The sequence below is a fragment of the Microtus pennsylvanicus genome, chromosome 8 (genome assembly GCF_037038515.1).
Source record: "Microtus pennsylvanicus isolate mMicPen1 chromosome 8, mMicPen1.hap1, whole genome shotgun sequence".
In the NCBI taxonomy this organism is placed as follows: Eukaryota; Metazoa; Chordata; class Mammalia; order Rodentia; family Cricetidae; genus Microtus; species Microtus pennsylvanicus.
In genome coordinates, this window is record NC_134586.1 from 100,808,773 (window position 1) to 100,831,433 (window position 22,661).

Below are 22,661 nucleotides of genomic sequence, written 5' to 3' on the forward strand. Positions count from 1 at the left end.
ACACCATGCCTGTCAGGCCACTATTGGGAGAGGGCACACCTCTCCTGTCAGGCCACTATTGGGAGAGGGCACACCTCTCCTGTCAGGCCACTATTGGGAGAGGGCACACCATGCCTGTCAGGCCACTATTGGGAGAGGGCACACCTCGCCTGTCATGCCACTATTGGGAGAGGGCACACCTCGCCTGTCAGGCCACTACTGGGAGAGGGCACACCTCGCCTGTCAGGCCACTACTGGGAGAGGGCACACCTCGCCTGTTAGGCACACTATTGGAAGAGGGCACACCTCGTCTGTCAGGCCACTATTGGGAGAGGGCACACCTCTCCTGTCAGGGTACTGCTGTAGTTCATTGACTCATATTTGCATGACTTCATTGAAGGCTTTTCTTCCCCTAGCAGCCCACACAGCTCCTTCCAGCACTATGGAGTCTATCAGGCAGAGAAAAAGCTTTCAGATCACTTCCAGTTTGGTTTCTCTATAATGTGCAACCAAAATGTGCAGACTCTTTTACTCCCTGTGGAGACAGTCAGGGAAAGACTGAGCTACGTCTTGAGTTGTGCATCCCCTATTGATCTCATCAGGCTCCAGCGGCTGGTCCCAGTCTAGGGGTGGGTCTGGTTAAACTAAATGGGTCACAAGGCAAGCTCTGAAGTCATTACCCTAGGACAGGCACTGCTAAGGAGGGAAAGAGGTGTGAGGAGTCTGGCATCTTGCCCATCTCTGCTCTTGCGCCCCTGGAGCCAAACAGTGAAACTATCAAATCAAACGTTAGTGTTGTGAAGAAAATGGCTCTTAATTCACAGGGGTCCTGAAAACACCTACTCCTCATTGGATCCACTCCAAACTCAGACCTATGACAGCCTGAAACCTTGACCTTAAGTGCCACCAAGGAAATCTAGATTATTCTCAAAAGCTTCATCGTCTGCCCCTTAATGAAGAGAGAAACATGGGTGATTTTGAAAACTCCCCCTCTTGTTTCATCTTATATTAACTGGCTCTCTGGTTGGAAATGATTATGACTTATTTAGAGGCTTTGTGGTGTGATGGTTAATAATGACTGTTAAGATGCCTGGATTTAGAACCACCAACCAGACACACTTTTGTGCATACATTGGAGGGTGTTTCAATAAAGTTTTAACTGATGAAGAAAGAGCCACTTTGAACGGGAACAGCACCACTGATGAGGTGGAGTCTCAAACAGAATGAGAAGAAGGAGAACTAAGCATTAATATCCTCTCCCTACCTCCTGACTGTAACACCTCCCCATCCTGCCAAAACAGTTCCACTAACTGGGGACCAAGCATTCAAATATATGCAGCTCATAGTACTTAAGATATCCCAACATGTTTTGAATGGCCATCTCTTTAACCCTACACTACTGTTTAAAACATCACAATGAAGCTGGCGGACTCTGCTCAGAGAAATAGCACTATCTTTGGACATTTGTAAAGTACTCTGACTTCTGGAAAACCACTGCTCGTGCTTCCAGAAAGTCATCAGCCCCGGGCTCCTGCTGACACACCTCATTCCAGGATGGACCACATCCTCTTACTGTGAGCCAAAATAAATTTCCCCTCTTTAAGCTCAATTTATCAATTATTTTATCATATCAATAAGAAAAGTAACCAATGAAAAGGAGATAATAATGACAGGATCTCACAACTTTTTATATTTAGCTTTGTTCTTATGTGGAGGCTTCTGGTGAAGAAAAAGGAGGAGAGGGAGAAGGACGAGGAAGAGAAGAAGGAGGAGGAGGAGAAAAAGAAGGAGGAAGAGGAAGAGGAAGAGGAGGAGGAGGACGAGGAGGAGGAGGAAGAGGAAGAGGAGGAGGAGAAAAGGGAGAAAGATGGGCCTTGCTTACTTGGCCAAATGGAGCACTACTTTGTGTTTAACTCCCCTCACACAGTTGGGAACAACTGATGACTAAATATGAACAATGATTAAAACAGAATACCAAAGAACTTTGAAACTTACATGCAAGAGAAGCCATTCATCAGTTTAAATTTTTTGGGAAAAAAATACACTCTTATTTCCATATGAATGAGGCCACCATCTTGAAAATGGGAAATTTCATGAAGACCAGCAACTGTGTCTCCAAACACTCAGTGTGTGAAGCTACCATGAGAGGCCAATTCTCCTGATATCCAGAACCCAGGTTGAAGGCCAAAACTGCCCAGAATTTCACTTATTATTGTATTACATGGACAGACCCATGACTGAGTGCCTGTCAAACCGACCATCATACCACAGCAAGTCAAACTTTGTTCTGATCTGGCTCATGTTCTGTAGTTGTACCACAAGGTTCCACAATAGCCTGAAATGGTAGATAACAAAGGTTTATTTATTTGGGGATAAACTCACAGTAAGGGAGGAGATCCGCAGTCTTCTGTGTGTGCTGGGAACTGGAACTGAATCCAGCAGAAAGGGGGGCTGTGCATGCTATTTATCTGCACTTATAGCACATGAGACCACGCCCAAAGTGGGCCAGTATCTTAAAGGCTATTTTCGGAAGGAGTTTCTGCAACTATGTTTCTGACCCTAATCAAAAACATCTGAATTTATGATCAGGATAAACCAAATTGCTCTGCAGAACATTTGACAAAAGGAGGGGATAGAAGAGCTGTCATCTTGGAGCTGATAGATCTGAGGCTTTGGTAATGTTTGTGGCAACTTAGCTGACATAGGACAACAAAGCCAATCATGTCTCACCAGATAAAAGTTAGCCACTCAGGTAGTTGAGCTGACAGTGTTTATGAATGTCTATCCCAATTAGTAACTATTTAAAAGACTGTTTAATAAGGGATTAAATGAGTCTTTGTACACAGCATCTGTCTTACTTACCATTCTATTCCTGTGATGAAACTCATGATGAAGGCAACTTATAAACTGGGGGTTTGTTACAGTTTCCGAGGATTGGTCCATGATCATCATGGCAGGGAGCATGTTGGCAGGAAGCAGACAGGCATGGTGCTGAAGAAGCAGCTGAGAACTCACATCTGATTCACAAGTTTCAGGCAGAGAGAAAGAATAAGCCTGGGTCTGCCAAGGACTTTTGAAATCCCAAAGCCCAGCCACAGTCACACATCTCCTCCAATAAGTCCACACCCCTCATCCTTCCCAAACAGTTCCACTAACAGGGGACTGGACATTCAAATATATGAGCTTATAGAGGCCCTTCTCATTCAAACCACCACAGTACTCAAGCTATCCCAACATGTTTTGAATGGCCATCTCTTTAACCCTACACCTCTGCATGAAACATCACAATGAGTTTGGCTGTTTGGTTCTGTTCAGAGAAACAGTGCTCTCTTTGGGCATTTGTAAATTACTCTGACTTCTTAGAAACCATTGTTTGTGCTTACAAAAGTTCATCAGCACTATTGTCATTTAACACAGAATAAACAAACAGAGTTGGGTCTCCCTGGCACTGCCTGCCTTTCTGAGATCAGGTCTAACCAATGCCATTGCTCTGAGGGAACTCTTCAGATCTGAGAGATTGATCACTTACCTAAAATGGTTTGGGATGCACAGTGCAAAGCATTTTATTCCAGAATAATAAAACAACTGCTTGTTTGTTGAACCTCGGGGAATAAAACTCATTACCACTACAATCATTTTCCTTTTGTGCTGTATTTCAGCATCCCACTGGCAGTGACTGATTCAGGAGGCTGGGTAGAATTCAAATTGCAAGAAGCCCAAAGCATTGTAATTCCTTCCAAGGTCAAATATTTGAAGGTATGCACTCCAAGGGTTTACGCTGTTTATATCATTAGTGTTTCCTTGATAGTGCAAGCTAAATTGTTTTCTTGAAGGGAGGTAAGATTCATAAAATCACAATTTTCTCTGTCCTGTGAAGCATATTGAGTAGCTTTTGTGAAGCAAATAAATGATTCTCACCTCCGATGTTGTGATAAATACAGTGACACTCTGACTTGATGGCCAACCTCACTCAGGAAAGTGTAAGTGGCAAAAATCTTAGGTCTGAGATCCAAGTCCCAGGGTTTGGGGTCAGTAGATAATGTCACTTTGTTTTGCTGAGTTTTCTTACCTACAAGTTAGGGATACCAACATGGTCTAACTGGGTGGGTTATGGCAGGCTTTATTAATATGATAACAGAGTAAACCTGGAAAACACTTAGCATATTTAAATGTTTATTTCTATTGGCTGTGTCTATAAAAAATGGGGGAAGTCAGGGCTGAGGAAATAGCTCAGTAGTTAAGAGTACCTGCTGTCTTCCAGAAGATCTGGGTTCAGTTCCCAGCACCCACATGGCATCTCACACATGCCTGCGTTTCTAGTGGCAGTTAGACAGCCTCTTCTGTTCTCTGTGGGTGCTGCATGCATACGGTACACCAACATAAACTCAGATACACGCAGACATATGAATTAAATAAATACAAAAACCTTGACATTATAGGAAATACATGGCATATTTAACTCATTCAATCTGTTTTATGCAAACTTTAATTAATGGTGGACACATGCCACTAGGTAGAACATGACACACACTCCAAGAGAGTTTAAACATGCATAGCGTTTAAACTCTTAAATATAGGAGACTTTTTAGTGATGGAATTGGATTTTGTATACAAAATGTACATTGTACCATTCACATGGAACATTAGTGCTATATCAATAAAAGAACAAGAGAGTGAAAAGGAAAAGAAGCAGACATAAGCCAATAGATATAATAAATCCAAGACCCCTAAAGAGCCCAGACAAGCCAAGAGTATGTAGGGACATCTCTTGAGAAGTATTAACACTTGGGTAGAAGCTTAACTGAGAACATGAATCATAGGCATCACTGAGAGAGGGTTTTTCCAGGAATGGCAGATGCAGAGACCCTGCTCTGCCTTCTGGGACAGCAGAGGAGTGGGGAGTCAGCTTGAGTGGGAAATGTAAGGTCCTGACTCTCTTTAATTTAATTCTAGATCTGAACTCTAAATTCTAACTTTTGAAGGCATTGAAAAGTCATCCTAAACAGGTTTTGAGTCTCCCTGGAACATCCCCATGACAGAAAGAAAAGTACCCTATCCATTGATTTATTGTCTGCTCTGTGGAGGCATGGCGTCTTAAAACTTCAATGGACACTAGTGCTAAAGATTGTTACACACACACGTGTAAACACTGTTGGAAACCGTGGATTACCCTAACTCCAATGGCAAATATCCTGTTAAAGAGGATTGGTGTCTCCCTTTAAACAACATGGGCAGTGCTGTGATGATGGCTTAGTTGGTAAAGGGCTTGTCACATTAAGTGTGAAGACCTGAGTTAGATGCCAAGATCTACACAAAAAGCCAGGAGTGATGGTACCTTCTTGTAATTTCACTGATAGGGACATGGTGCCAGGAGGATCCAAGACTCCCTGGCCAGTCAGCCTGGTCCAGTTGCTGAGCCTCAGATTCTAGTGAGGACCTTGTCTTCAAAGAATAAGAACGACAGTCCCAGAGCAAAGCAACCTGAGGTTAGCCACTTACTTCTGCACAGAGGTAAACATATGCATGCACCTCTTATGCATGAGCGTGTGCACACACAATGCTCCCCAAATCCTCAACATGAAAGCTCTATGCAAGGGTTCTGAAATGAAGACCCACGGAAGCTTTGAATCTCAGATAATGCTATGTAAATTCTATGTGTTCACATGCCAGAACACACCACTGGTCCCAGTGTAGGTGGATCTTACCAAACAGATGTGCTCATTATAGGAGCATTCTTATGCATGCACTATTAAAATCCGCACTAACTACAAAGCATTCCTTATGTGCACTAATCAATATCTTTTCACTCACCCATATAGGCATCTCTCTATAGAAAGATCTTTTTCCGAGCACCCTTCTTGTTGATTTGAATCCTCATAAGGCTTGTCAGCAAAAATTGAAAGTGCGAGTTTGACAATTCATCCAGGCAACTGCAAGTACAGCATTTTAATTATTTCGTGTATTTCACAAAGACAGTATGGGCTGCCCGTGCTCTGCATCTTTGCATCTTTCCAGATCTTTGGCAGGAGAGTTCCTGCCACATCTCCAGCAGATGGCCTGCTGATTTGAGAGTCCCATGTTCACCAAAAATATTGGAATGTGGTGAAAGTTGAATTAATAAAATTATATGCAAACATCCAACAAAAACGAGTACTTATGCCAAATTCAATATTCAGTTGGAGCGCCTCACCACAAGAACTTGCCCAAGCTGTAGAAATATAGTCTTAAATTTTCCGCTGGCCCCAACATGGAAGCCAGATGGGAGATTTTATTTACTCTGGCCCTATTATGCTAAAACATATTTCTATCCCTATTATCGTGTGCCTCTACTTTAGCTTTCAATGTGAAAGCAAACATGTCTCAAGTATGAACTCAGTGTGGTGATTTGCCTCTCAATGCACCATGCCCACTGACATCTTGACCTTGGTGCTCTCTGTGGTTATTCTTAATGTACTGGCATTGAGCAATATCTTAGTGTTACCCAACAGACAATAATGTCACCCATGCCTCCCAGCCTCTAGATGAAGTGGTCAAAGCTGTCTCTAGATATTGCCAAGCATCCCCTAGGCACAGCTGTTTCCTGCTGAGCACCGCTGGAGTTGGGGGACTTCTCTGATGGAGGCAGAAGACCATCCCATCCTGTGGTCCTCGTCCACCATCACCATTGTGCTATACCACAAAAGGGCTTTGGCTCACTTCAGGAAAGAAATTTACTAGCTCTTTACAAAGCCTCCACCAATTTGTGGACTAATTCAATCATATTTAATCAATAATTCAAATCATAAATCTTACAAATGTTTTAAAGAAAACTGTTTAATTCTGATATTTTGTCCCATTCATTTCTTTATTTAAGGTTGTAATACAGACTAGACATAATAGCTTATGTTATAATCCCAAAAATCATGGGGATGGTGCAAGAAGATTTGGACTACCTATTGAGTTCCAGGCCAGCATGGGCAACAGTGTGATACCCTGTCTCAAAATAAAAAATTCTGCCATGTAGACACACACACTCACACAGTAAACATATGTTGTAATTATATGTATATATTTGTATTTGCGTGTTATTTGTATATCTGTGAATATATTTATATTCCATATGTATATATATTATATGATGGAATCAAGAAGAACGACTTTTCTATATTCCCACTTACTTCTAATTTAACATCTTATATATTGTATATTGTATGATATTTATGCTGTTACTAGATTTTCAGCAAGATGAGTTTGTTAAGCCCATAGCAGAATGATTCTTCCACTCACAAATGTACAGGAGGGGAGCCATGATCACATCATTGGTAAAAAGTAACTCTGCTGATAGAGAAGAAACTTCAATGATAGAAATATCACTTAATTTCTAGCTAACCAGAAAACCTAGTTTCCTTTGGAAATTGATACATTATTGCTTCAGGCTCTACACTGTCCAAAGACTGGGAGACTTAATTCTTTCCTTCTGATGGTCAGATTTAGTATTAGAGCCAGACTGCCACCTCCACGTTGTTTGTATAAGGACTGGATTCCAAATCTTCCCTATCTGATAAAGACTTCTGTGAGAATCAGCAAAGGACTTACGTTGCTTTCCTGAACACTGATTCTCTTCACTCTTCAGTGCCAGGAAGCCTGCAGAGAAGTAGAGATTCGCAGCTGACTGTGCTCTCAGAACATACACCAGCTTAGTCCCAATGCTGTCCTAAATTAAGTAAGAACATTGAGGAAAATTAAATCTTGAGGAAGAATGTGTTCTGAGGTCAGAATGTTCCAGTTTGGATTCTGTGGCTGTGATAAAATATCCTGGTGAAAGGCAACTTGGAGGAAGATGTGTCCTTTGATGAATATTCTAGGTTATAGTCCCGTAGTGCAGGGCATCAAGGCAAGAAGCAAATGCATCGCAGTCACAATCAAGAGAATAAAGGGAGTGAATGTCTGACCTTGGTTCACTTCTCTCAGCTCACTTCTTCCTCTCATGCTGTTCAGGACCTCCAGCCTAGGGAATGGTGCCACCCACATGGACTTGGTCCTTCTACATTAGTGATGGTGTCCCACAGACATGCCCACAGGCTGAACTGACCTAGACAGTTCTTAATTAAGGTGACTAGCACAGAGATTACCCAAGTTTCTGAACAAAAGACTCATGTCACTGACTTTTTGTCTTCTCTCTTTCTTATTCAGACTCCATCTTCAAGCCCCAAATGCTAAGGGCATTAAGAGGAATGAGTTGATAAATTATTTCACACCCAGAAGTCAAGTTTATGACCCCAGCAAAAATATGTGTGTATGTGAGCACAGAGAGGAGCTAACTCCTCCTTTGTGCCTCAAGCTACAGAGACTATGAGGCCTGTGACAAGAATCAGCTGTGGCTTATGAGCCTTTTACATCTTGGCAATGGATCCTTGCCTTAATGACTACCCCTCATGTTAATAGCTGTATGTACAGCAAGACAACACATTTCATGCCACTCATAAGAACTGGCGCATCTACCATGCCAAAATAAAATGTTGAGATTGCAGGCCCCGTGAGATCGCGAGGTGTGGGGACTGAAGGGAAGAGAGAGAATAGGACGTTATCCTGAAGCTTCTTATGATTCCTGCCTGCTTTAGTCAAGAGCAAACTGGTGTCTTTTCTGAAGCCAAATTCGACTTACCCTGTTGCTGCTGCTACTGTTGACTCTCCCTCTGATATCGGAACCAGCTTTTCCAGGCTTTCACTGCTGACTCTTTACCACCTGCTCCGGATTTTTGATACCATGTTGAGACTGCTGAGGCTCCCAGCCTTGGGGACTGTAGAGGCTCCCAGCCTTGCGGACTTCTGAGGCTCCCAGCCTTGGGGACTGCAGAGGCTCCCAGCCTTGGGGACTGCAGAGGCTCCCAGCCTTGTGGACTGCAGAGGCTCCCAGCCTTGCGGACTTCTGAGGCTCACAGACTTGCGGACTGCAGAGGTTCCCAGCCTTGTGAACTGCAGAGGCTCCCAGCCTTGTGAACTGCAGAGGCTCCCAGCCTTGTGGATTGCAGAGGCTCCCAGCCTTGCGGACTTCTGAGGTTCCCAGCCTTGTGGACTGCAGAGGCTCCCAGCCTTGTGGACTACAGAGGCTCCCAGCCTTGCGGACTTCTGAGGTTCCCAGCCTTGTGGACTGCAGAGGCTCCCAGCCTTGTGGACTGCAGAGGCTCCCAGCCTTGCGGACTTCTGAGGTTCCCAGCCTTGTGGACTGCAGAGGCTCCCAGCCTTGTGGACTTCTGAGGTTCCCAGCCTTGTGGACTACAGAGGCTCCCAGCCTTGCGGACTTCTGAGGTTCCCAGCCTTGTGGACTGCAGAGGCTCCCAGCCTTGTGGACTACAGAGGTTCCCAGCCTTGTGGACTGCAGAGGCTCCCAGCCTTGTGGACTACAGAAGACCGCAGGCTTGTGGAGCGAGAAGTTATGAGTTCTCAGGCTTTCAAGTGAGATTAATATGCAGGATTAATCCAACTGATGAGCCACCCAAGCTCAGGAACTGAGTGACACCCAGATTCTTAGCCTCTGTAGTGTGAAACAACTCTCCTTGCTGTTTCAAGGTCAGGTGATTTAATAAATTCTTTTATTTTTTGATAAAATGTTTATTTTATTTTAAACTATGTGCGTATGTGTGTATGGGTGAGGCAGTGGGTCTCCTAGAGCTATAGGTACAGGCATTTGTGAGCTTCCTATGGGTACCTGCAGCTGCACGTGGGTACTCTGGAAGAACATCCAGTGCTTCTAACCACTGAGCCAAATCTCCTGCTCAAGAAGTTATTCACACACACACACACACACACACACGCACACACACTATTGGTTTTGTTCCTCTAGAGAGCCCTTACTAACACACCCTCACTCCAGGAGGGCGATCCCCAGAACATCTCAGTGGTTTCTTAGAAAGCCGTGATATTTTGGATATCGGTCTGCACTTCTTCTGTTCCTTACTCCACGAGAAGAAGGCTATGTTGTATTTATGGGTCAGTCCCCAGTGACAAACAAAGCCCTGCCCATGGCAGGGAACTGAAAATAACAGTAGCTGAAAGAAGAGGTGCATAATGAGAGAAGAACAAAACTCAGTGCTTAGAACTGGAGCATGCTCAGAGCAGAACGAAGCCCTGTCTTGACGTCATGATATGTGCATGTGCTCGCGCGCGCGCACACACACACACATACACACACACGTAGAGGAGGGGTCAAGTAACTTTGGGCATGCTCCTTTCCCAAGAACGTGTACAGATTATGTAATTTAATAATACATTAGAACAGCACAGGATAGATGTTAAAAAGTCAGACAGGGGCTCTATTAGCTCTCTACTGTCTCAAGTAGCTTTAATTAAACCCTTGTACATGCTGTTCTTGCTCCTAATGAGAGCCACCCTTAGCCTCATCTCATGGTGTTTTTAATTCTGTTTCAGACTAAGGAACTAGAAGTTAAGTCAACACACACAGCTCCTCTAGAGGAGTCACAACCTGTACTTTGCAGCATGTAGCCTGTGTTTCTATCTTGAAGCACAGCCTTCCTCTTTCCCAGCATACCTTGATCCAATGTGACGTACTTTGCATCTGAACAATTCTTACCTATCTACCCCAAGTCTGGGACTTCCTCTGAATGCCTTTCTAGATTATTCAACTCATCATACCCCTGATCCAGAAGTATCAAAAGAAACTGAGCACACAGGGGAGGTGCCCTACCCCAGTACACCTTTCAAAAGAACTCAAAGGGAAAAGAAGAGATTCATCATGCTCGCCTCTGGGTTTCTCATGTAGTTTCTCATGTATTTAAGCCAAACAAAAAGCTGGATTTCTGTCTTCTGTCCTGTGCTCTTCTGATGTCCTCACTGATGAACTTGCAGACCTTCCTGAGAAATTCAGGACAATCCTGCTATAAATCTCCTGGCCATCCAGGAGAGAGAGAGAGCTAAGGGGAAACCGAGGACCAGAGGTGATTCGGGCTTGGCAGCTAACCTTGTCCTTCTGTTTCCTTAGATTAGACACATCTGTGATATACGAAAGAGTCCCAGGGAAAGACAACATGCTTAGGGGTGATAGGGAATTGTCCTGGACGCCAGTGACAAAATACTTAAGTAGTTGCTTTTGTTGGCTGCAATTAATACTATTATTCATAATTAATTTGTTTATCTTTTTATATTTAAGAATTTCATACTTGTGTACAATGAAATGTATTCATATCAACCTCTGTTTCCCTTATAACTTTACCAAATATTGCTCCCAAATGCTTTTCCCAATTTCATGTCTTTCTCCATTTTTGAATACTCATTGAATCCCATTAGTGCTGGCTGTACTTGCATGACTGTGGAGCCATTCAAGAATGCATGGGACTCCTTCTAGTGGTCACATCCTAACAAAGAATGATTCTCCTTCTGCAGAAATGATAGCTGCCAATAGCTCCCCAGTTAGGCCTTGGGTCTGGAGAACATCTACCTCATCGATACTGGAACTATGAATAATTTGATCTTTATAGGTTTTTTGTAGGTAGCTACAGATGCTGTGAGATCATGACTTCAACAGTCATTCCATGATCAGAAGATAATATTTCCACAACACCCTCCCCATTCTTTAGCTCTTTCATGCTTTCTGCTTGCCTTCCATGATGCTCTTTGGGTCTTAATAGTAGTGGGATTAATATAGGTGCCCCATCTTGTTCCCATCACTTTAGCCAGTCATGCATTTCTCAGATGACAACTGCCCACTCCAGAAAGAAGCTCCCCTCACCCAGGCCAAGAGCAACCCTGATTTATGAACATGAACAGGATTGTTTAGAAGGAACTATGACAAAATATCCATTCAGCAAACTAACAATAGCAAGTTTTACCTTAGAACTTGTGTCTTCCCCAGAATGGGATTTTGACCAAAATTCCCTCCTATGAACCAGGCCTCATATCTGATCAGAGCACAGCATGGTCATGTCACTAAGTCGCTGGTAAGCACAACCTGCTTGACAGGACATTATATGATGTAGGAGGTTCTTGTGTTTGTGTGTTGCTTTCATTGGTTAATTAATAAAAAAAACTGCTTTGGCTTAGTTGATAAGGCAGAACTTAGGTAGGCGGAGAAGGCAGAACTGAATTCTGGGAGGAAGAAAGCACGGTCAGAGAGAGCCACCATGGAGATGCCAGGTCAGACACGCTAAATCTTTCCCGGTAAGCCATGACCTCGAGGTGAACACAGATTAAAAGAAATGGGTTAAATAAAAATGTCAGAGTTAGCCAATAGGAGGCTAGAGCTAATGGCCAAGCAGTGTTTTAATGAATACAGTTTCTGTATGATTATTCGGGTGTATTAGCTGTGCGGCCAGGACAAACAAAGGGCCCCCACTATCCCCATTACAATTATACATGTTCCTGTGCTAGGTAAGACCACTGATATTTATTCTCTCCCAGAGCCCGTGTATGGAGCACTATGAAGCTATGTAGCAGGGAAGACATTCCCAGGTTGGTTTGAGATTGATTCCTCTATGTTCTGCCACCAATGTGTGTAGTGTCTTCAGCAATAGGAACTCATCATGTGGTGATGGCTGGTTGCCTAGGGCAATGACAGTAGCTTGCATTGTATTAAAAACCTCTGGACCTCTCTGACTGAGGAAGTGCAGGGAGGTGTGTCATAACTTGCACTGAAATTTTCAACATTGTGCATCCAGACAAGCTAATTCCACTTGAAATCTTTTTTTTTCTTAAGCTGTGTTTTGAAATGAGCTTGATAACTACTGAGTTTCCATGAGGCTTGTTCATACACACTTGGCTTCTGTTAACCACCTAATATCTCCTCCTCACTCTACCCCACTCCCAATCCTATTCCTACTTAATGAGTTGGCCCTCAATATCCCCCTTCTTTTCTGTTTTCATATGTGTTCTACTATCCCTCAACTTACATTTTTAATGAAGTTGTGATGTAGTCAGCTTCCATATGGCTTTTCCCTTTAGTTACCCGATTTTTTTGACAAAGCCGTTAAAAATGTACACCAGACAAAAGACAGTATCTTCAAGAGTGGTTCTGGGAAAATCGGGTTTCAGTGTGCAGAAATGTGCTACCTAAATTCTCATCGCTTACTATGCACAGAACTCAGCTGCAAAGGGATCTTTTTGATGGGTTCTTGGATTCAGTTTGCCTGTATGTCACTGAGTATTTTTGCATCAATGTTCACGAGTAAAATTGGCCTCTAATTCTCTTTCTTTGTGGAGTCTTTGTGTGGTTTGGGTATCAGAGTGACTGTGGTCTCATAGAAAGAGTTCAACAATATTCCTTCTGGTTCTTTTGTGGAGGCGTGGATAGGGGAAGAGGGGAGGTGGAGAGAGGAGAATAGGAGGAGAGGAGGGAGGGGAAACTGTGGCGTTCCGGTGACAACAAACGACATGAGCCCTAACAAGCACGTTCCACAACACCCCATGACAAGAAACGTGGAACACCCGACCACAGCAGCCCCCAGAGTATACTGAGGAAGGTTCCTTCACTTGGGTAACCCTGAGTGCTTCCTGCTGGAGGAAGCCTGCGGGCTGGACCGTGGAAGGTGCAGGATTGACAGGGAGGAAATTGAATTGTGACCTTGCATGCTGAACAACTGATCTCTGCCAAGTTACACGGGGAACATGTTCGAGGTGACGATTTGCGAAGATCAAAGCCTATGGTGCAGACCCAGGGGCACGGCCTGTGGTTCTGTGGGCAGCATTAGCCTGGGTTCCAACTGAGTCCTCAGTGGCCAGAAAAAACTACACGTCCGGTTAAAGAAAGATGGGTTATTTATTTTGATACTACTGAGTTCTTAAAGCTATCATTTTGATTCATGTTTGTGTGTGAGTCTATCTGAGTGTGTGATGAATTTGTATGTATGTATGCCAAGGCCAGAAGATAACAGCATTGGGTGTCCAGCTCTGCAACCCCCTCCTTATTTCCTTGAGATGGCCTTGCTACTGAACCTGAAAAAAAGCTGACCACCAGCAATCCCCACGGAGCCTTCTCTTTATTTATTGTAGCCTGGGGTTGCAAGCTCACACATGGCCATGCCTAGCTTTGAGCTGGGTGCTGAGGCTTTGAACTCGGGTCCTCGGGCTTACATAGCAAGTGTTCTTAGCCCCCAAGCCATCTCTCCAGCTCAAGAGGACTGAGTTTTACAAATACAGTGGGCATAATACGGTAAGCCGGAAGTCAACACAGAATAAACCTCTAGATTACACGTAAAGCAGTCTTTGTTTTCAAGTGTGTCTACACAATCTTTGATTCTATTAGTCTGACAGTTTTAAGGAACCACTAACTCAGAGATGCCCTTTACTTTTCTCTGGTAGAAAATTTTATCTGATCTTCAAATTATCGATCTGCATGGTATAAAGTCTCAGGATCTGGTATTTTTGTTTAAAGAAATGTGTCGTTTTATTTCTATAGAAGTAAGAGCCTAGAGCCTTGTGTTCAGGGGAAACAAGTGGAGATTTTTGTAACTCTCCAAGCCTGCTTGGCACACACCTGTAGTAGAGCAGTGGCGTCTCAATCACCAACCTCGGGGGCTTTGTCTGTGGCTAGTGTGTCAGAACCAGATGCCATCAATCACACCAATTACATCAATTTGCTTGTTGATAACTGTTGTTGTTTTAGAAAACACTAAGCTGCAAATCTAACTAATTTTCTACCCAATCTCTCTGCACCTTAGAAAGCATTAGAAAACATACCCTTTCATCCAGGGTTTTGATTGCAGTAATCAGTGCCACAAAGACATGGACAGAATGCTACTTTTAACATTTTTAAACACAATGAAAAAGAATCTTTAAGTCGTTATGAATTGTGGGAACTTAGAGCTGTACTTAAGCACCGACATACAAAAGTCCTGCATGCGGAAAACCAGTCCTCTGGATTTTATGCTGTGCTCCAGGAACAAACAGGGTTCTCGACATGGGCTGGCGAAGCCACAAAGTGCTGCTGTTCTAACTGCAGATTGCTTCCTGTGGCCGCTGGAGGAAGTGACCTGGACCCCATGCCTTTGACATTTTTAAGGATTATGACTGCACAGAGAGCAAGAAGGGATGCCTTGTTTCCAAACGGCCCACGTGACTCCCATTGACCTCCATAGATGCTGAAATGACCATGGTCAGCCAGTAACAAGAAGGGGGATGGGGCAGGGAGAAAGCTGTGTGTGACCACACAGATTGGGTAGGGGAGAAGGAGAGGAAGCACACATATTCCACAGCACAGGAAGCTCCCCGGACTCACTCAAGCAACATCATGAACACTGAAAGGATCTCTGGCTTCTCTCCTTCCCAGACTGTGTTCCAGAAGCAAATGTGATCATTGACATGGAATCTAATTATAAAAAGGCCTCGGGGGTTAATGATAAACTTTACATTATTTTAAAAACCAAATGTTCCAAATAAAAGTCTCAAGAGTCCTGCCAAAATGAAGCATTGGTTTGTTAAAATACGATATGATTACTGATACAAACCCCTCCATCCATGCCGCCTGCTGCCAAATCTTCCCCAGGCTTTCAAACTGGTTTCAAGACAGCCTGAGATACTATTTTGCCATAGATATATGTGGATATGTAATCAATAATTACAGACTAGAGCAGGCAAGAGGAGACAGGTGGTCTCTGGGGCTCATTAGCTACCTAGGCTAGCCGAATTGATCAGCTCCGGGTTCAGCGAGTGATTCTGTCTCGAAATGTCAGGTGGATAGGGATCGAGGAAGAACCATGTGTGTGAACACAAACCCACATGCTCATCTGCACATGCTCGTAGAACACACACCCAAGCACACTCTCACACACACACAAACACACACACACACACACACACACACACACAGAATGTGTGTGTATTTTCTTAATTCTGAGGGCTACCAGTTTGCACATGTTATCGTCCATCCAATAAGAAAGCATCAGACATATGTAAGTGAAATACTGTCTAATCATTCTCACTGCCTTCATCACTTGCTGTCTGTAGTAACAGGCCATAGATGGAGCAAATGAAGCATCACACACCCTGGAGTCTGTCTGAGAAGCCTGAGGCAGAAATGCCAGCAGGGTTGGGGTTTTCAGCTTCACTGAAAATCACATGCTCTTCAATTTTCATGTCGCAGACTGGGCAAGAAATCTCTCTCTGGGATCTGTACCCCTTGTAATTTGCCCACCCCTGAGAGGGCATCACTTCCTGATATCATCTGGGGTGGGGTAAGAGTTTGATACCAGTTGGTCAGTGGATTCTTTCTTCTCCATCAGTTAAAGAATTAAAAGACAGGAAAACAGTTTGGGGCAAGATAAGAATGAAATTTACTGAGAAAATAGTCCCAGAAATCAGGAGCCCAGTGACTCTAGGGGGAAGGGTTATAATTTAATCTGGATTTAGTGTGTCCTACCGGCTGATTCCCCTTCTCTCCTTTTTTCTATTGGCCCAAAATTTTTCTATGTGTCCCATCTTTGAAATGGTTGGGTTCTCTGTCTCTAACCGTATTGTTGATTGGCTGGGATAGGAATGAGGACTCCAGTCTCCTCTGCTCTTTGCGGTGTTTGGGAACATGCTGATGGGGCAAATGGCCATGAGGAGAAGAAAACTTGGTGTCATGAAAACCTCAGACTGGGGTGATTATGTTCCTCTGTCCCCCATCCTTGGGTCCAACATCCTCAATTTTAATGTATGAGTTTGGAGGACAAAACTAACTTATGGATATCTTTAATAAGCCAATAAAACTCCATGTACATCTTTCATATGTAAATAAAATGATTCCAATGTTGTTTTACAATACAAAATTTAAGTGAGAGGGACTCACATTTTTTTGATATTTTAATAATATTCAAGTACATTTCTATCCAAGGAAAACAATGGGTTAACAGCCCATTCTTCTTCTCTCTGCTCAGGTGCCTGCCCTTCTGAAAAGTTGACCCCTCAGATCATCAATCACCATTGTCTCCTGTTCTTCCTTGTCTGTCTCACAAGGCTGAGATTCTTATAAATGGGCCTTCCTTCCAGACTAGAAGCTTCTTGGGGGGTGGCTGCACCCTATTCTAGTCATTCTCTAACCCCCTGCCATTTATAAGCCATTACAGGATGCAGTAAATATTGAGATTAAATCTAAAGACAAACCTACCAGTTCTGAAGGAAAAACAAGTCAGAAGTGAAGGAAGAGGAGATTCATTTTAGGTTGAAATGTAGCAACAGGCCCAAGCTGGACACCACGTTTAGACTTCACAGATAAAACATTGACCTTTTCCACTAGCATCAAGAGTTAGGAGGGACAAGGAACTCTGGCTGTAAATCTGACATGAGCCAAGAATTCACTCTTTATAGTGTCTGTGTGCCAGCTGATGGTGTCCAAACCAGTGAGGAAACCTCAGCAAACTTAGGGCCATTGCTACAATCATAGTGAGCATTCAGAGGGCTTTCTGTGAGGTTCAGAGGTTGAGAGCAGACACACTCACGGGGACAGATGGCAGAAGAATTCACTTATGTTTCTGGGAAAGTTCAGAGGACCTTCAAAGCTAAGGGGGCGTCAGTCTACGCATGGAAGGATAAATAGGTCACCACTAGCATAGAGGGAGTGGCTGTTCTGTGATGAATAGATGGGGCAGAGTGGACCAGAGGACAGAGCTGAAGATGGCCAGCAGCGGAAGATGGAAAGGGTCATGTCAAGGTCATGGCTGATGTCCTTTCCTTCAGGGATGGGGGTTATTTGAGGTCCTAAGCTCCTGGGCTTGTAGGGGAACCCAAAATTTCTATCTCAAGGGACACGCTTGCTCTTCCCTCAGTGCCTCCTTGGTCTTATTTCTTACCTAAACCAAACATCATCGAGCCTGGCTTCTTTTTGAGAATCAGTGTACAGTCATTGGAGGACAGCCTAGAAGGGACGGTGGCAAACACTGTGCGTGGGAGTGTGTGTGTGTACTTGTGTGCGCACACGCATGTATGATAAACTTCTTGTTCAAACCCACCAATCAGCTGCAGACTAACCTCCCCTCCCTGGAATTCCCCCTTGTGATGCTTCTCGGAAGGTCACCATTTTACTGAGTGGTGGAAGCCTGCGTGCTGGAATTTCTGCTCTCGAGAAATACACTCTCTTGCTAATTGCATACGTGAATGGGGATCTTTTGCAGGATGACTTATGGACCCTAACATGACACCCTGAGTGTGTGGCAGTGACAAGGACAGCCTAGGGTGCCAGCCTTGAACTCCCATGTGTTTGAGGCAGAGTCTTTGTTCTTTACTTGCTGTGTTAGCTGGCCTTTAAGATTTGGGTATTCTCCTCCCTCTGTGTCCTTCCTATCAGGCCATAACAACCCTGGGATTCTGCATATCGGGTACCACCTCTGACTTTTGACGGGTCCTGGGAATAGGGATCCAGGTCCTTATGTATGTGGCTAACAGGTCTGGGGATTGGGAATTCAGAGCTCTTCCTCAGAAGGGACAGTGAGATGAACAGCTTTTTTTGCTCCTGGTCCCCTCATCTTGGGCCTTTGCTGATTTTCCTCCAGAGAGAGAACATCCTCTATTGTGTCAGGACAAGGCGGACATGCCTCAAGTCCTTTGAGACACTTGATGGGTGCCACAGCTCTCTCTCTTTAACAGGCAGCTGTCTGTGTAATGTATTTTTCTTTTACATAATAGCAAGCCTCCCTCAGATGAGCGGAAACTGTAGAGTGCTGATGAAAACTGATTCTGCTATCACAGTCTCTGAAACACTGAAAGCAGCCTGGCTTGCCACACACGGCAGCAACCCACGCTAAGAGGAGATGGCCTCGTCAGTTTCAGATCAGAGCTAGTTGTGATTCCAGTCGGATGTGTTTGGTGTTAGCTGAACTTGGGCAAAAGTATGAAAACAGGAACAAACCAGACTCACTGCCTAGCCCCGGTGCTCAGAAGCCAGGGACTGTATGTAGCAGTCATTCCTTTCTGCTCAGAGAGCTGGATTGTGGGAAAGGATAAAAGGAAATTTTAGTATTCCCCATTTCTAACTTCATAAGTATTTTTAATCTTGAAGCACTGAGGTCATTCTAGCATAGAAAAAGAAAAGACATTTGAACTATAAAAGATTCCACACAGGGCTTTCAGGCCAAGCAAACTGATCAAATCGCTGGTCAAGCTGAATGAGTGTTGGTCATTAAGAAGGACCCTGGTGTTGGGTGAAAGCAGCAACCCGCCTTAATTGCTGATTACAGACATCAGCAGGGGAGGGCCACATGCTGAGACCTGGGCATCTTGCTACACACTCATTCACTGGGGGCTTCTCCAATGGCTGGTACAGCAACTGTCTTACTTAGCTAAGGGAACAAGCCCTTCCTGTGTATGAGCACATCATGCACATGCAGAAGCTGTATCATATATGTGTATGTACAGAGCAGCAGAAAAAATGAGCATGCCAGTAACACATGAACCAAAACACATCGGATGATTGGGGCGTAACAGAACACCAGGCCAACAAGATGGTTTAGAAGGGTAAAAGGGACTGCTGCCAAGACTGACAAACTGAATTTCATCCCTAGGACCTACAAGGTGGAAAGAAAAAAAGTCTCCTTCAAGGCTGTGCTCTGATCTCTGCATGTGTGCCATGGCAAAGTAAGCACACACACATTGCCTTTCGTTGGACAGTGGGTTAATGGGTTTTTATGTCCTCTTCATATCTTGTTATGTTTTCTATTTCATAATGAATAAACATTCTTAGGTTTTTTTTTCAGTTTTCCTTACATGAATTATTTGGGCTTCTTTGTTCTAGCTGCTTATTTTAAAAGTGTAACGGAACAGCTCCTGTCCTTGTGAGTGACAGCTGTCACCGGATAGCAGATCTAAATGCCTAACATTTATGTGATTCATCATGGAGTCTAGGTTACCCCAGAAGACCAATATTTCTCTTTCTTATCTGTATTTAAACAAGCATCCACTCTCCCTGTTCTTCCAGTATTTTTAACCTTGGTCAACACTGAGCACCTAAGCACACTGTGTGGTATTGAATTTGCCGTGTGGAAGGTCTTGGAATTGATGCTACGCAGCACTAGATTCTCTCTCAGGGGGCAGGAAGTGGTGTGTGGGGACCTCCCCAAAGACTGAGATCACTTAGAAAACAGTTAACATCTCCTTCGTCTCATGTGTCCCCCAGAGTTAGCAGGTGATTCATGTCATTGGATAACTTTCATTTGGGTGCACTATCAAAGCCTACTGTGGGCTCCTGGGGAGAAAAGTCTAACTTCTTGCTCTGGAAACTTCTAAGCCAAGAAAGTCCCATGTTTCTTCCCTCTTTGAAAGTTTCCAGAGGCAATTTGGCGGGGTGGTTACTCTAGAACCAAAGCCCAAGGCTGGTCCCTTCATTTTTGTTTGGAGCCTGGTTGTCCAGCACACCACATGCACCAGGTCAGCTTAGGACTTGTCTGGCATCTTGACACTTGGATGGCCAGTAGAATCATGCTTAGAAGATCTCTGACCAACAAGTGTGGGTTGAGGGTCTGGACTATATCCACGTGTCTGTGCTGAGCACCTACCTGCTTTCCTTTGGGTTGTGGCTGTGCTCTAGTGAACACCCATGGGACCAGCACCCAATAGAAGCCTGGTGCTGAGATGTTAAGGGGTGTCTTTGGTAGTGAGTGTTCCCCCATCATTTCCAGGACTTCCTAGGACATCCTAGGACCCCCCTGAGAGAACCCTGGCAGAGTCTTCCTCCTTCTTATTCTGTCTCTGCATCTTCCCCTTGGTCTGTGGTATTGTGTGTCCTTAAACTACAGTAAGCTCTGCCATGTACTTAGTCATTGTTCTGTGGAATCCAGCAGTCTGGGATCCAGAGGCTCCATTACCAAGGATGTCTACAGTGACTCAGGATGGGGCATACTTTGCAGCTAATGTTGTCTGTGACAGCATTGTCAGAAGGGACGTCTGTGACTACAATGGCAGAGAAAACAGCTATAAAAATGGAGCATGGATACCAGTCCTCCAAATCAGTGTAATTTTTTTAGCCTGTCTAAACAAGAACCAGAGCTACAACAACCCTTTTTCCATGGAGGCTGGCTTGTCAGTCACTCCCACCCAAGCCTTAGCAGAGTCCATTTGATGTGTGTGAAGCCAGGAAGTAGAAATCCTCCCTGTGACATTGGGTGTACCCATACCACTTCACTGTGCTTGCCAGATATGTCAGCTTGACACAAGCTAGGGTCCTTTAGGAATGGGAACCTTGATTGAAAAACTCTCCCCTGGCCTGTGGGCAAATCTATGGGGCACCTTCTTGATGGATGAGAAATGTTGGAGAGGGCCAGGCCATTGTGGGTGGTACTGCCTCTCATCTTGTGGTCCTGGGTGCTGTAAGAAAGCAGGCTGAGCAAGCCATGAGAAGCAAGTCAGTAAGTAGCATCCTTCCGTGGCCTCTGCATCTATTCTGACCTCTGGGTTCCTGCCTTGTTTGAGTTCTTGCTTTGACTTTCTTTAGCAGTGATTTGCAAGTTACAAGCTGAAATAAGTCATTTCATCCCCAGGGTGTTTACAGTCATGTTGTTCTCATGGCAACAGGAGAGACCCTAAGATGGGTACTAATCTGGGCAACCAGTTTTCATACATTCGATCCTCCATCCCTGGTGAAACAGTTGTCTAAATCCTATATTTTTCATTTGTTTTCAGAATGCTTCAAAAGGAGATGGTTGGGTGGTTAAGAGCACAACATTACTTATGCAGAGGACTCAAGTTTGATTCCCTATACCCTGTTATAAGCTCACAACCATCTGTAAGTCTAGTTCCAGGGTAACCAATACCTCTGACCACTCACATGCATACACATATATGTATGATACACACACATGTGAGTGTTCACACACACATATGTAGGCAGAGGCTACTCTTTCATTCCTGGCTGACCAGACCCAAAATAATCACACAGAAACTACATTAACTATAATGCTGTTTGGCCAATAGCTTAAGCAAATTTCTAACTTGCTCTTACATCTTAAATTAACCTATTTCTGTTGTTTTATGTATTACCATGAGGCTCATGGTTTACTGGCAAGGTTCCAGGGTTTCTTTCTCTTTCAGCAGCTACACAGCGTCTCTCTGACTCCACTTTCTCTCCCTCCCTCTCTCTCTCTCTCTCTCTCTCTCTCTCTCTCTCTCTCTCTCTCTCTCTCTCTCTGATTTCCCACCTGGCTATATTGTGTCTTGCTGCAGGCCCAAAGCAGTTTCTTTATTAGCCAATGGTAATAAAACATATTCACAGCATACAGAGAGGAATTCCACATCACCTTCTTTTTTCTGTCTAAATAAAAAGGAAGGTTTTAACTTTAACATAGTAAAATTGCACATAACAAAACAGCTATCAAGCAAGAATTATAGTTACAATATTTATATCTATTTTATCTTTTATCATAACTAAGGAAAAATGTAATTATACCTATCTATTCTTCATCTTCATCAAAGACTCCAGAAGGAAATAATATTACCTAAGTTAACAAGAAGTGTGTGGAAGCAACTTCCAAAACTTTAGAATTGACAGAGATATCTTCCTGCCTGGTCAGTCACCCAAAGTTCTGTAACAGCGGAGCACCCATCTTCAGCCTACAGGCCCATAGTATCTGGCAGACTTTTCCACGAAGCAGGAAATTTCAGAGACAGTTCCACCTATATTGGCAGTTTGTTAGTCACTTTCTTCTGTATCCTGCAAAACATCTGATAGTCTATTTCGTGAAACAGGAATCCCAAAGGACTGTCTCATCTTTAGGCAAGCTTAGCAGTCA

General features: G+C 43.9%; 1 protein-coding gene across 1 annotated transcript in view; it reads left to right on the plus strand.

Annotated features, from left to right (window-relative positions):
- The window catches only part of LOC142856553 (peptidyl-prolyl cis-trans isomerase A-like), a 483,278-nt gene that overhangs the window by 31,106 nt on the left and 429,511 nt on the right, over positions 1 to 22,661 (plus strand). The window lies entirely within an intron of this gene.